The sequence below is a fragment of the Callithrix jacchus genome, chromosome 7, assembly GCF_049354715.1.
Source record: "Callithrix jacchus isolate 240 chromosome 7, calJac240_pri, whole genome shotgun sequence".
NCBI classification, from domain to species: domain Eukaryota; kingdom Metazoa; phylum Chordata; class Mammalia; order Primates; family Cebidae; genus Callithrix; species Callithrix jacchus.
In genome coordinates, this window is record NC_133508.1 from 142,265,183 (window position 1) to 142,278,431 (window position 13,249).

Below are 13,249 nucleotides of genomic sequence, written 5' to 3' on the forward strand. Positions count from 1 at the left end.
TCAGCCTACTGAGAAGGTGGGATTACAGGTGCATGCCTCCACGCCCAGCTAATTTTTGTATATTTGTTAGAGACAGTGTTTCACCATGCTGGCCAAGCTGGTGTTGAACCTCTGGTCTCAAGTGATTCACAAATCTCCACCTCCCAAAATGCTGAGATTATAGGCATGAGCCACCATGCCTAGCCTCAACATTTACTTTAAACTTAAACGGACTAAACACTCTAATCAAAAGTTATAAAGTGGCCAAATGGAAGCAAAAAACAAGATCCAACTGTATGCTGTCCACGAGACTGGCTTTAACTTTAAGGACACACATATATTGAATGTGAAGGAATGGGAAAAGATGTTCCATATAAATTATAAACAGAACCGAGAAGACAGGCATGGCTATATCTTTATTAGACAAAATAGACTTAAGTCAAAAACTGTCACAAGACAAGGAAAATTATTATGTAATTATAGAAGGGTTAAGGCATCAATTAAACATAGCAATCCTAAATATACATTCATACACCATCAGATAAACTATATATAAAGCATATATTAACAGAAATCAAGAAAGAAATAGATGGCAATACAGTAATACTAGAAGACTTCAATACTCTACTCTGAACTGTTAATCAATCAATCAGAGAGAAATTTAATAAGAAAATAGCAGACTTTAAAAATGTTATTGACCAAACAGAGCAAACAGATACACAAAACATTCAACGTTCCATCCAACAGCAACAGGAGGAAAACTGAAAAATTCAAAAATAACAACACATTTCTGAGCACAAGTGAGCCAAAGGAGATATCAAAAGAAAAATTTTAAATACGACTTGAGACCTCTGAAAGTGAAATGAAATATACCAAAACTTATAGAATGCAACAGAAGCAGTACTAAGAGGAAAATTTATAGTGATAAATGCCTACATGAAAAAAGAAGGTCTCTAATAGACAACTTACCTCAAGGAAATAAAAGAACAACTTAAGCCTAAAGTTAGCTGAAAGAATTAAAAACAAAGACTGGAGCAAGTGAGTGAAAAAGAAGGGGCAAGGATCCTGAGAAAATGGTAGAGTAGGAAACACCGTAAATCTTTCTCTTCACCTAGGCAGCAGTTGCACTGGCAAACCTGAATACATAACAATTATAAAGGTCTGGTATCTATTTGAAGTATTGAAACTTACAGGGCAAGGCATGGATGGCAAATTGCATTACCTTCTGACAATTTTAATTCACAGCAAGGTATATCTACACAGCCACCAGCCCCTTGGCAGGCAGCTGTGTATGTTTTCCTGAAGCAGTTTGCAGGCAGCTCATGGGAGCCAGGTTGAGCAAAAAGCATCCTGTCCTCCAAAAATATGGGATTGTGTTCAGACTCCTGTTTACTGCTGCTTATCTTGGAGATGCAAACACAGAGTGGGACCACTATTCTTGCATCCCTCTTCAAACTGCAGATGGAAAATTTGATAATTTTTCTTCCATTTTTTTGGTTGTCTCTTCACTTTCTTGTTTCGTTTGCTGTGCAGGAGCTTTTTAACTTGATGATACCCCACTTGCCCATGTGCTTTGGTTACTTGTGCTTGTGGGAGTATTGCTCAAGAAACTTTTGCCCAGACCAATGTCCGGGAGAGATTCCTCAGTGGTTTCCTATAGTGGTTTTTGACTTTGAGAACTTAGGCCTAAGGCCTTTGATTTTTGTATATGGCAAGAAAGAGAAGTGTAATTTCATTCTTCATATGGATATCCAGTTTTCCCAGAACCATTTATTAAAGACACTGTTTTTTCCCCAGTATTTGTTCTGTGCATTTTTGTAAGAAATGATTTTACTGTAGGTAGGTGAATCTATTTCTGGGTTCTCTATTCTGTTCCATTGGTCAATGCGTCTTTTTTTTGTGACAGTATTATGCTGTTTTGTTTACTATAGCTCTGTAGTATAACTTGAAGTTAGGTAATTCTGCTGGTTTAATTTTTTTTTTTTTTTTTTTTTTTTTTTTTTTTTTTTTTTTTTTTGCTCAGGATAGCTTTGGCTACTCTGAGTCTTTTGTGGATCCATATAAATTTTAGGATTGTTTTTTCTATTTCTGTTAGGAATGTCATTGATATTTGGATAGGTATTTCATTAAATCTGTAGATTTATTTGGGTAGTATAGGCATTTTAATAACATAGATTCTTCCAATCCATTAACATAAAATATCTTTCAATTTTTCGGTATCTTTTTCAATTTCTTTAATCAGTGTTTTTTATAGTTATTATTATTTAGGTCTTCCACTTCTTTTGGTTAATTTCTAGGTATTTAATTTTATGTGTGGCTATTGTAAATGAGATTTTTTTTCGTGTTGTTCACTGTTGGCATACTGATTTTTGTATGTTAATTTTGTATCTTTATAATTTACTGAATTTGTGTATCTGTTCTAGTAGTGTTTCTGTGGAGTCCTTACATTTTTGTAGATCCAAGATCATATCATCAGTAAACAAGAATAATTTGCCCTTTTCCTTTCCAATTTAGACACCTTTTATTTCTTTCTCTTGTGTGATTGTTCTAGCTAGGACTTTCAGCACTATGTTGAATAACAGTGTTGACAGTAGGCATCCTCGTCATGTTTCAGATCTTAGAGAAAGGGCTTTTAGTTTTTCCACATTTGGTGTAATACTAGCTGTGGGTCTGTCATATATGGCTTTTAGTATGTTTAAGTTTGTCCCTTCTATACCCAGTTTTTTGAAAATTATTATCATGAAGAGATGTTGAATTTTATCAAATGCTTTTTCAGCATCAATTAAAATTATTACATGGTTTTTGTCCTTCTTTCTCTTGCTATGATGTATCACATGGATTGATTTCCAGATGTTGAACTATCTTTGCATCCCTGAGATAAATCCCACTTCATCATGATGAATTACCTTTCTAATGTGTGTTGGTTTGCTAGTATTTTGTTGAGGATTTCTGCATCAATATTCATCTGGGATATTGGCCTGTAGTTTTCTTTTTTGGTGTTTCTTTTTCTGGTTTTGGCATCAAGGTAATACTGGTATTGTAAAATAAGTTTGGAAGTATTCCCTTCTCCTCAATTTTTTGGAATAGTTTGAGTAAGATTGGTATTCGTTTTTCTTTAAATGTTTGGTAGAATTCAGCAGTGGAGCCTTTGGGTCCTGGGTATTTCCTTACTGGAAACTTTATTACTGTTTTAATTACGTTGTTTGTTATTGATCTGTTCAGATTTTAGAATTCTTCATAGTTCAATCTTGATAGGTTAAATGTGTGCATGAATTTGTCTATTTTTTTCTGTATTTTCTAATTTATTGGCATATAATAGCTCATAGTATCCATGAATGATCTTTTTAGTTTCTTCCGTATCAGTTGTGATGCTTCTTTTTTATTTCTGAACTTATTTACTTGGATCACGTCTTTTTTTCTTAGTCTGGCTTAAGGTTCATCAATTTGTGTTAACTAATATTTCTTTGTTCACTTTCTGTCTGGAAGATCTTTCCAATGTTGAAAGTATGATGTTGAATTCTCCCTGATCACTTTTAGTTTATGTTTGAGTGAAATATTTGTTTTCCATTCCTTTATCTTCAACTAATACATGTCTTTACAGATATAATGCAATTCTGATAGGCAGGATATAGTTGCATCATGTTATCATTTTTTTTTATTCATTTGTCCAGTCTACATCTTTTAAGTGAAGAATGTAATAAATTTACAGTCTAGGTTATTAATATGTTAAGTTTTGTTCATTGTTTTCTGGTTATTTCATATATTCTTTATTTGTTCTTCCCCCCTCTTATATGTCACTGTGGTTTTGTGGTTATCTGTAGTGGTACCATTTAAGTCCTTTCTCTTTCTCATCTGTGTTTTATCTTTACAGTCGAGTTTTATACTTTTGTATGTTTTCGTGACAGTAAATGTCATTCTTTCCTGTCCAGATTTAGAACTCCTTAGAGTATCTCTTGTATGGTGAGCCTAATTCAGATGAATTTCCTTAGCTTTTCTTCTCATAAAAATACTTAATTTCTCCTTCATTTATGAAACATAATTTTGCTCAATATAGTTTATTTGTCTGACTTTTTTTCTTTCAGAACTTTGAACATGTCGTTTTCATTCTATTCTGGCCTGTAAGATTTCAGCTGAGAAATCTGCTGTTAGTCTGCTGGGGTTCTTATAGGTAACGAAACACTTTTCTCTCTCTATCTTTAGAACTGTGTCTTTGTCATTGACTTTAGACATTTTGACTATAACAGTGAATGAAAAAGACTTTTTTGCATTGAAAATATTTGTGAATCTCTGGCCTCCTGTATCTGCACATCTAAATTTCTTGTCAGACTTAGAATATTTTCATGCATTACTTAGTTAAATAGGTGGTCTGGACAGTTGTTGTGGCTGATGCCTATTATCCTTGCACTTTGGGTGGCCAAGGGAGGACGATCACTTCAGCCCAAAAGTTTGAGCCCAGTCTGGGCAACACAGCGAAACTTTATTCCTGCAAAAGCTAACCAAAATTAGCTGGGTATGTTGGTCTGTGCCTGTAGTACTAGCTACTCAGAGGCCTATGTGAACCAATCACTTGAGCACAGGAAGACAAGGCTTCAGTGAGCTGAGATTGCACCATTGCACTCCAGCCTGGGTGACAGAGCAAGATTCTGTCATAGAAAGAAAAAAAAGGTGGTCAAATCCTTTTGCTCTCTCTTTGCCTTCAGAGATACTGAAATTTCATATACTTGATCACTTCATTATGCCTCATTGTATCATGAAGACTTTATTTATTTATTTATTATTTTTATTAATATTTAGTCTAGCTAGGTTATTTCAAAAATCTCTCTCAAAGTTTTGAGATTCTTTCTTTTGCTAATCTAGTTTATTGTTGAAGCATTAAAATATATTTTGTACTTCATTCAATGAATTTTTCAGTTCCAGAATATCAATTTGTTTATCTTTATGATATTTACCTCTTTGGTAAATTTTTTATTTGTATTCTGAATTGCTTTCCTAATTTTTTAAATTTCTATTTTATCTCACTGAGATTTAGAATCAATAATTTGATCTTTTTATTGGGATCTATTCTGGAGAATTATTGTGTTTTTTTGGAGGTATCGTATTTTCTCTCTTTTTTATGTTTATGTGTATTTATTGATATTCATGAATCTGGTGTATCAGTCATTTCTTCTGATTTTTAAAATTTGCTTTCATAGGGAGGATTTTTTTCTGTGGATAAATACCTGGTGTTTGTTAATAGAGTAGGGTACTTTGATTCTGAATGTGTGCATATAATTTATTTGGCCACAAATAGCATTATTTTTATCTGAGATTTTATCAGTGGGTATAAAATCCCTACTTAGCGGGTAGTTATTCATTGAGGCTGTGGTGCAGTCTTGCTACTCAGAAACAAGAACACTGAGTAGGCCAGTTTGGGTCCCTGTGATGGCAGTGGAGGGCTGTGTGCTGTCACTGGGACTTAACATGTTGTATACTGGCACTAGTGTTAGTGAGCGCAGGTAAACCAATTTGGAGCCACCAGGAGGCTGGCTTGTATGCTAGTAGTGATAGCCCTGGCCCAGGAATGTAGGCAGGTTCTCAGGTTCCTGGGCAGTTGATACGTCATGAACAATTGTACTGGCCCTGGCAGGATAGCACTCTGGGTCCTAAGCAGTGCATGCTAGTGTTAGCAATGACTCTGATGGGCTGAGTGTGCCAATCTTCAGGTCTGCAGGTGACCTAGGCAGGCAGGTGCCAGCTGTGGTAGTAGCAGGTGGGTGATTTTGAACAACCACAGGCCCCTGGGATATGTGTTCAGTTGCCAGTGTTGGTGGACATAACTGGGCAATGTCCATGCTCCTGGACTGTATATTCCAGCACAGGGAGAGAGGCAAAGTTGGTCTGAGCTGGCTTGCACTCAGGCCTCACAATGGTGTATACAGTTGATGGCCTTGGTAGGGAGGAGTGGGTCTTTCCCCAGACCACTAGCACAATGCTCAAATTGAGTATGGTAGAGGCTGTGCTGCTGCTCTACCACTGGGGTGAAGGTGGTTGTGGTAAGACAACCATGGCAGCCTTGGCCAGTGGATGGGGAGTGCACATGTCACTCACTTTTGTCTTTGTTCTGGGTGTGGTAGTTCATGGTTGCTCACTCCTAAATCCTAAGATCAATTCTTCTCTTTTTTTTTTCTCAGCAGCCAACAGGGCAGAATCCAGCTCGCCTCTTGTGCCTCAGCCCCAGCACTGCTGGGCTCCAGGACAGTGTGCAGTCTGGCCTGTTGGGGATGGGGATCTACAGTGGTACCAAGTGCTGGCCTACACCCTGGTTCTGCCTCTGCACCATGTGCATTAACCCACGGTTGCTCGTATCTAAGCAAAAGGGGCAGCAGCCATGGCTTCTCTTGGGCCTCCACACAAAATTGCTGGGCTCCAGGACGGAGCACAGTCTTTTGCAAGTGGGATTCTAGAATGGCACTCTACTCCCTCCTGAGTCTTAAAAGCAGAAGGTTGTGTTTCGCTCATGCCTCCATTCTGGGTGTAGTGGTCTGTGGTTGCTCATTCCTAAGCCCCGAAAGCAACAGCCATGTTTCTCTTACACCTTAGTCCCAGCATCACTGGGGCACAGGGCAGTGGGCAATCTGTTGGGGGTGGAGTTCTAAAATGGTGCTGTACTATAGCTGCTAAGGTTTCAAGGAATGAAGAGATCCAGGGCAATCTTTCTCCCTGTGGCAGCACTGTTGTACAATCTCCCAGCAGCTCACTGTGAGATTGCAGGAGTCTACAGTGAGAATGTGGGCTCTGAGGGTCTTTCACTCACCCTTTTCCAGTGCTAGGTATTTCTCTTGGTTTGCAGCTCATCCTAGCCACACAGGCTACTTTGTTTCTTTCTCCATCTTTGCTTTAGGTATAGCCTGTCACTTTTCTGTTTAATTCTAGTGCTCTCTCCTGGATGAGCAATTCAAAGTGTGGTTACCAACTTGTTATTTTGGTTCTTCTTAGTGGATGAAGCAAGTCCAAAAAGCAAGTCACCTTGAAGCCTTCACCAACACCAAAAATTTATTTTGAAAAGGATTCCTTACATAAAGTTTTGTGATATTTTACCCTAAATTGCTTTTAAAAAGTCTAATTAAACAATATCCTTTTGTTTTTCCTGCTAAGGTATAAGAAAGAGCAAGTGCAATTCCTAGTGATCTAAGTAGACTTTTCCTGAGCTTTCTATGTAAAGAAAATATAGATAAATGGATTATCAGGCATGCAATTTTTTTTGTTAGATTTGTAAATAAATTGTGACCTATTTACCAAATAGATGTATTCATCACAACACCGACAATTGTGAGGCAATGTTAGTTAACTAACAAAACAAACCAGGCATCTTGCAAAAATATATATGTGCCTAACAAATTTTAATCATTTTCAGTTTAAATTGTATCATCACTTTGTGAGAGTATTATTAGAAATGTATTATACATTTCTTATTTATAATAAATTTGTTGTTTGAATATCATAGGATAACAAGGAAATGTTGAAAACAATATTAAAAAGACAAAAGCACATATTTTAAATTTTACGTTAATTTTACTCTAAAAAGTAGAAAACATTGAAAGATTATGATCTTACATTATTAAGCAGACAGTCAATTTCAAATCAACTCATTTTTAACAGAAGCATTATTTGAAAAGTTCTAGTTTATGCATTGGTATAATTTAGCAATACATTCCAGACAAAAAGATAATCTTCGAAAAACACATCAGTTTAGCAAAAATCCCTGGAATGTTTTATTTTCCAAATCCACAAAATAATGTAACCATCCACAATATGACATTCAGAAAATGTTTTCCACACATCTCAAAACAGGTCTCTAAGGAGTCTAGTAAAGTGTTGCTTAAATTAAACATTTTTAAGATTTAGAATCTCAAGTTAGTCTTTATAATCAGTTTAAATTATTAATAATAAAATAATTATACTCAGTTATTGACATAAATCTTTTAGTTGCTGCTGCTTTCAAAAAATTCAAGTGATTTAAGTTTTATTCACTTTCTAATCACAAATAATTTATTTTCTAAAGAAATGTAAGTAAAAATCATTAGATCAGTTAAACGAGAACAGAGTGTCTTGAAAACTCTTAATCCGAACAAAGCATCAATGAATATGCTTTGTGTATATCTGAATGCTTTAAATTTGTGATATATTTAGATGTTTGCATTTTCATTGCTAAAATGAGACTAACAGTACCTGTTCTATAAATACCTGTGCTAGCAGATGAGATAAGATAAGTAAGGGTTTTATATACCACAAAACAATTTATTGTTCTTCATCTTTAAAATGTTATTGCATTAAGAATGATAAAATATTTTAGTAGCTATTCCAAAATGTTCATTATTTAAAAATTTCAAAGCCTCTTATCTTTCTCTGAGTAACCCAAATAGTAAACAAATCATTTTCTCTTATGTGGCAGCTCATGTTTTTATTTTAAGAGGGAGTTAGTATTAATTAAAAAGGAAAAATCAGGGCCTTTGAATTCAGAGACCTCTGACACATTAATCTTGGGAAAGTTTTCCACCCTTTAGAAGCTCATTGCATGTGTACAAAAATGAGCATAAAGATAATGCATATATATCACATAACCAGCCCCTGCTACAGAGTAGTTACTTAATGACCTTAAACACGTGTTATTCTCTTCCGTCCTTCCACATGAGATTTTGAGGTTGAATTTATGATTCTGTTTAATCACATTTTGAGGTTTAGGTGCTTCTAGTACTCCCAGGTGGACTTATTATCCCCATGATAGTAACACCGAAGATCCTTAGGCTTCATTACGTGTATTTTTCAAGTCATTAACTCAACTTCTCCTAGTTCTTCAGGACTCAACGGCTTTTCTCTTAGCCTTCCTAACTCCCAAGACTGGACTTTCCTGTATATCTGACTTTATTTTGTGTATATTCCTAGGAGAGCACTTCCAATATGTAATTGCCTGTTTGTTTCCTGCTTTTTTCAACTATGAATTCTTTTTTTTTTTTTTTTTTTTTTGAGACGGAGTTTCGCTCTTGTTACCCAGGCTGGAGTGCAATGGCGCGATCTCGGCTCACCGCAACCTCCGCCTCCTGGGTTCAGGCAATTCTCCTGCCTCAGCCGCCTGAGTAGCTGGGATTACAGGCACGCGCCACCACGCCCAGCTAATTTTTTGTATTTTGAGTAGAGATGGGGTTTCACCATGTTGACCAGGTTGGTCTCGATCTCTCGACCTCGTGATCCACTCGCCTCGGCCTCCCAAAGTGCTGGGATTACAGACTTGAGCCACCGCGCCCGGCCATGAATTCTTATATCTTACGCATTACTGCACCTCAATGCCCCGCACAGTGCCAAGCACAGAGAAATACATACTTGATTATTGTGTGAAGGAGTAAGATTATTTTATCAAGGCTGTTCATATCTCTACGTAAAATCTAACTCCTCTCATTTACAAACTGACAGTCTGTGTACCAGGCAAATTGATCCAATCTACTTTTTTGTATAATCCTGCCTGATGTGGTCAGGGGATGAATTCTAGACTGCTTATGTTTGATTCTAACATCTAAGTTTACTAGCTGTGCAAATTGGGGGGGAGTTACTTTACCTTTTTGTGAGTGGCTTTCCTACAGTCATATTGTATGTTATCATAGCAAATCATAGAATTCTGTGGAAATAAATGTTTACATGAGCATTTACTTAGGACACTACCTAGTGCATAGGTTTGCTATATTTACTTCCGCATGCTCCTCCAACGTCACTGGTCTCAGTCTAAATTAAATGTAAGTAGAAATATTTTGCAATCAATGACTTTGTTTTATTTAAAGTCATTCAATCCTCAAGTTTTGACTGGGATATGTCTTGACAAGAGTCTAATAGATATAGCCTTTCTTGTGTATGTGTCTGCGTATATTTATATGTTTGTGCTTTTCAGTTGGCATGGAAAATAGCATATGCATATGTTGAAAGCTAGAATTTCATAGTAGTAAAACTGTAGTCATAGAAAGCGTCTAACAAACTGATATACTACAGAAATATTAAGGAAGTATATATATTTTTTTGAGATGGAGTCTTTCTCTGTTGCCAGGTTGGAGTGCAGTGGCACAGTCTCGGCTTACTGCAACTTCCACCTCCTGGGTTCAAGCGATTCTTCCACCTCAGCCCCCAGAGTACCTGGGTCCACAGGCGCACGCCACCATGCCCAGCTAATTTTTTTGTATCTTTAGTAGAGACAGGGTTTCACCGTGTTGACCAGGATGGTCTCGATCTCTTGACCTCGTGATCCACCCGACTTGACCTCCCAAAGTGCTGGGATTACAGGTGTGAGCCATTGTGCCCGGCTGGAAGTATCTATTTTTAATGCATATTATCAGTAAATCATTCCACTGAATTTAATCTATTATGGAAACTTCTATTAATATCACTCTTGAAATGTTAGAGGGTGAATATCTTTTGCGGGATTATCATGGTATGATGATTAGGACTTCATTTGCTACTTTTCTACTTATACACAATACTGTGCCTGGACATTAAAATTAAAGTGAATAACTTGGTGATCCATGTATTCTAGATTTTTAAAATATTTTTGTTTCAATTATATAAATCTGTGATCTCCAAAGTAGTAGCCATAAGCCACCTGTGGTTATTTAGTTCTTGAAATATGACAGCTGTGAGTTGAGATGTGCTGTAAGTGTGTAGCTACAAGACTTTGAAGAATCGATAAGAAAAAATAAAATATCTCATTAATAATTTATATGGTTAGATATTAAAATGATAATATTTGATATATTAGGTTATTTAAAATACATTGTTAAAATAAGTTTTACTTTTATCTTTTCACTTTTTTAATGTGACTGCTAAAACATTGGAAACTACATATATGGTTCACATTATATTCAATTAGACATCACTTATCTGACTAGCTTAACTAAAAGTTAGTTTTAAAAATTGTTATTTGTTGAGATGGAGTTACCTCTTTATCCATTTTACCTTTTGAGTATAAACACAATCTTCAAAATTATTTTTCTTTCTAAAGCTAATATTTGACATAGAATCAAGTAATTATATATATACTATATATTTTTAAGTTATAAATCTAAAAGAACAAACAGTCCAATTCAGATATTTTTGTAACTATAATGTCCTGCCTAGTAGACAGTTCCCAGACTTTCACCACTACTTTTTTCTTAATTTTTACTCTGTGCTTATATCAATACATTTTTAAATCTATGCTTTATAGATACATAAATGAAAGGAAAGGGAAAGTTCTTCTAAATTTGAATAACTAATAAATGTAGAATAATTAGAAACACCATTTGTGAGTCATCATAATAAAATTTACTCAGATAAGACTGAATTAGCAGTGAATATTAAAATGAGTGGGCAAAAATTTGCTGAGGAGAAAGATATTTACATAGATATATGAGTAAAAAAATATTTATTCATTTTAAAGGGTGAATAATCTTACAGTGAATGATCCCAGTGAAACACCATCTTAACTAAGCTAATATCACTATTATGGAACAAATCAACATTGTGTTGATAAGATGTAATGAGAAAAATGCAATTGTTTTTGTGATATCCATGCCCAAAATGCAGAACCTGAATTTAATTGTAAGGAAACATCAGATAGACAAAAACGAGGAACAATCTACAAAAATGAAGTGGCCAGTACACCAAAATTGTTGAAGACATGAAAGATAAGGCAAGGCTAAGGAATTATTGAAAAAACTCAAGAGACATCATAACCGTATGTGATATGTGATCTTAAATTATATTCTGGACAGGTAGTACAATGGTTGAATGTTTATTTCCCACCCTCCTAAAAAAAAATGGTATGTTGAAATTCTAACGCCCAATGTGATGGTATTAGGCGGGGCCTTTGGGAGGTAATTAGATCCTGAAGGTAAAGACCTCAGGAATGGGATTAGGGCTCTTACAAAAGGAACCCCAAAGGGTTTTCTAGCTCTCTTGCTGACTTGTGAAAAAGGAGGCAGTCTGTAACCTGAAAGGGTTCTCACCAGCCTCTGAACAGGCTGAAATCCTGACTCAGACTCTTCAGCCTTCAAAAGCAGTATAAGTACATTTTCTTGTTGTTTAAAAGCCACCCCATCTGTGGAAATCTGTTATAGCAGCATGAACAAAGACAGATGTATGTGGGGTTTTTTTTCACCATAAAGAGTGTTATTGGGATAACTGATGAAATGTGAATGGAGTCTACAATTCTTTAATATTATTGTACCAATGTTAATTTTCTGATTTTAATGGACTTTGTCCTTCAAAACAAAGACTGTGGTCCTTTTTTGTAAAGGAAACACTTGTGAAGCATAAAGTGTAATGGGCAAAATAGCAACTTTCAGTTGGTTCGGAAAAAAAATCGCAAGTATATTCACACTTACATATGCACATAGAAAGAGTGAGAGAAAAAGAGAGAATAAGGCAAATGTGGTAAAATGTTAATACCTTTGCCGAGGCGAATTCTTTGTTCTATTCTTGTGCCTTCCCTATAAGTCTAAAATTATTTCACAATAAAAGTCTTTAAAAATATTAAGTGGCATCCAAGGTAAATCTTGAGAAAATGGATACAATTCTTTCTCTGAAAAAGGAGAGAAGCTGTTGATGGACAGGCAACACTGAATGTCATACACATATGCCCCCAGCTACTTTCTTGTCTGATAATATACAAATGTGGAAAAAAAAAAAAAGCTTCTCTTAAAATACTTTTTCTGTGAGCAAAAAAATAAATATATAAATAAATAAGAAAAAGTCCAACTGAGTTTTCCTCTTTGAATAGCCTCAGTCTGTTCAGATGAGAGGAGTGGTTTCCAAGGCAAATAGTGAGCCCGTAGCCTCCAATGCTTCTTTACCGCTGCCCTTGTATTTTACAGGGCTTTTTCATGCCCTTCTTTTGCCTCATCTTTTGAATAGGATTGTAGAGAATGGAAAAACGTGTAAGTGCTCTTGGGAGACTGTCTTTTACCTTTCTTTCAGTTCTCTGGAACTATTTTAACTTTCCTAAACCTATTCCTTCATGCTGAATTTATGCACTGCTAAATCAAGAACCCACTTATTTCAACTTTATGTTTAGGACAAACTTTGTTACAATGCCATCTGAAAACAGAAAATAAACTAATAAGTATAATAAAATTATCAACACAACCCCATTAAGGTTTTTCTAAATGCCCTGTTACTCAAAATCAATAACAATCTTCAATGTGCTTCATTGAAAATAATTCATTCCTTTGTTATTAAATGTTTTATTCAAACTGTTGCTCAATTTACAAGATTG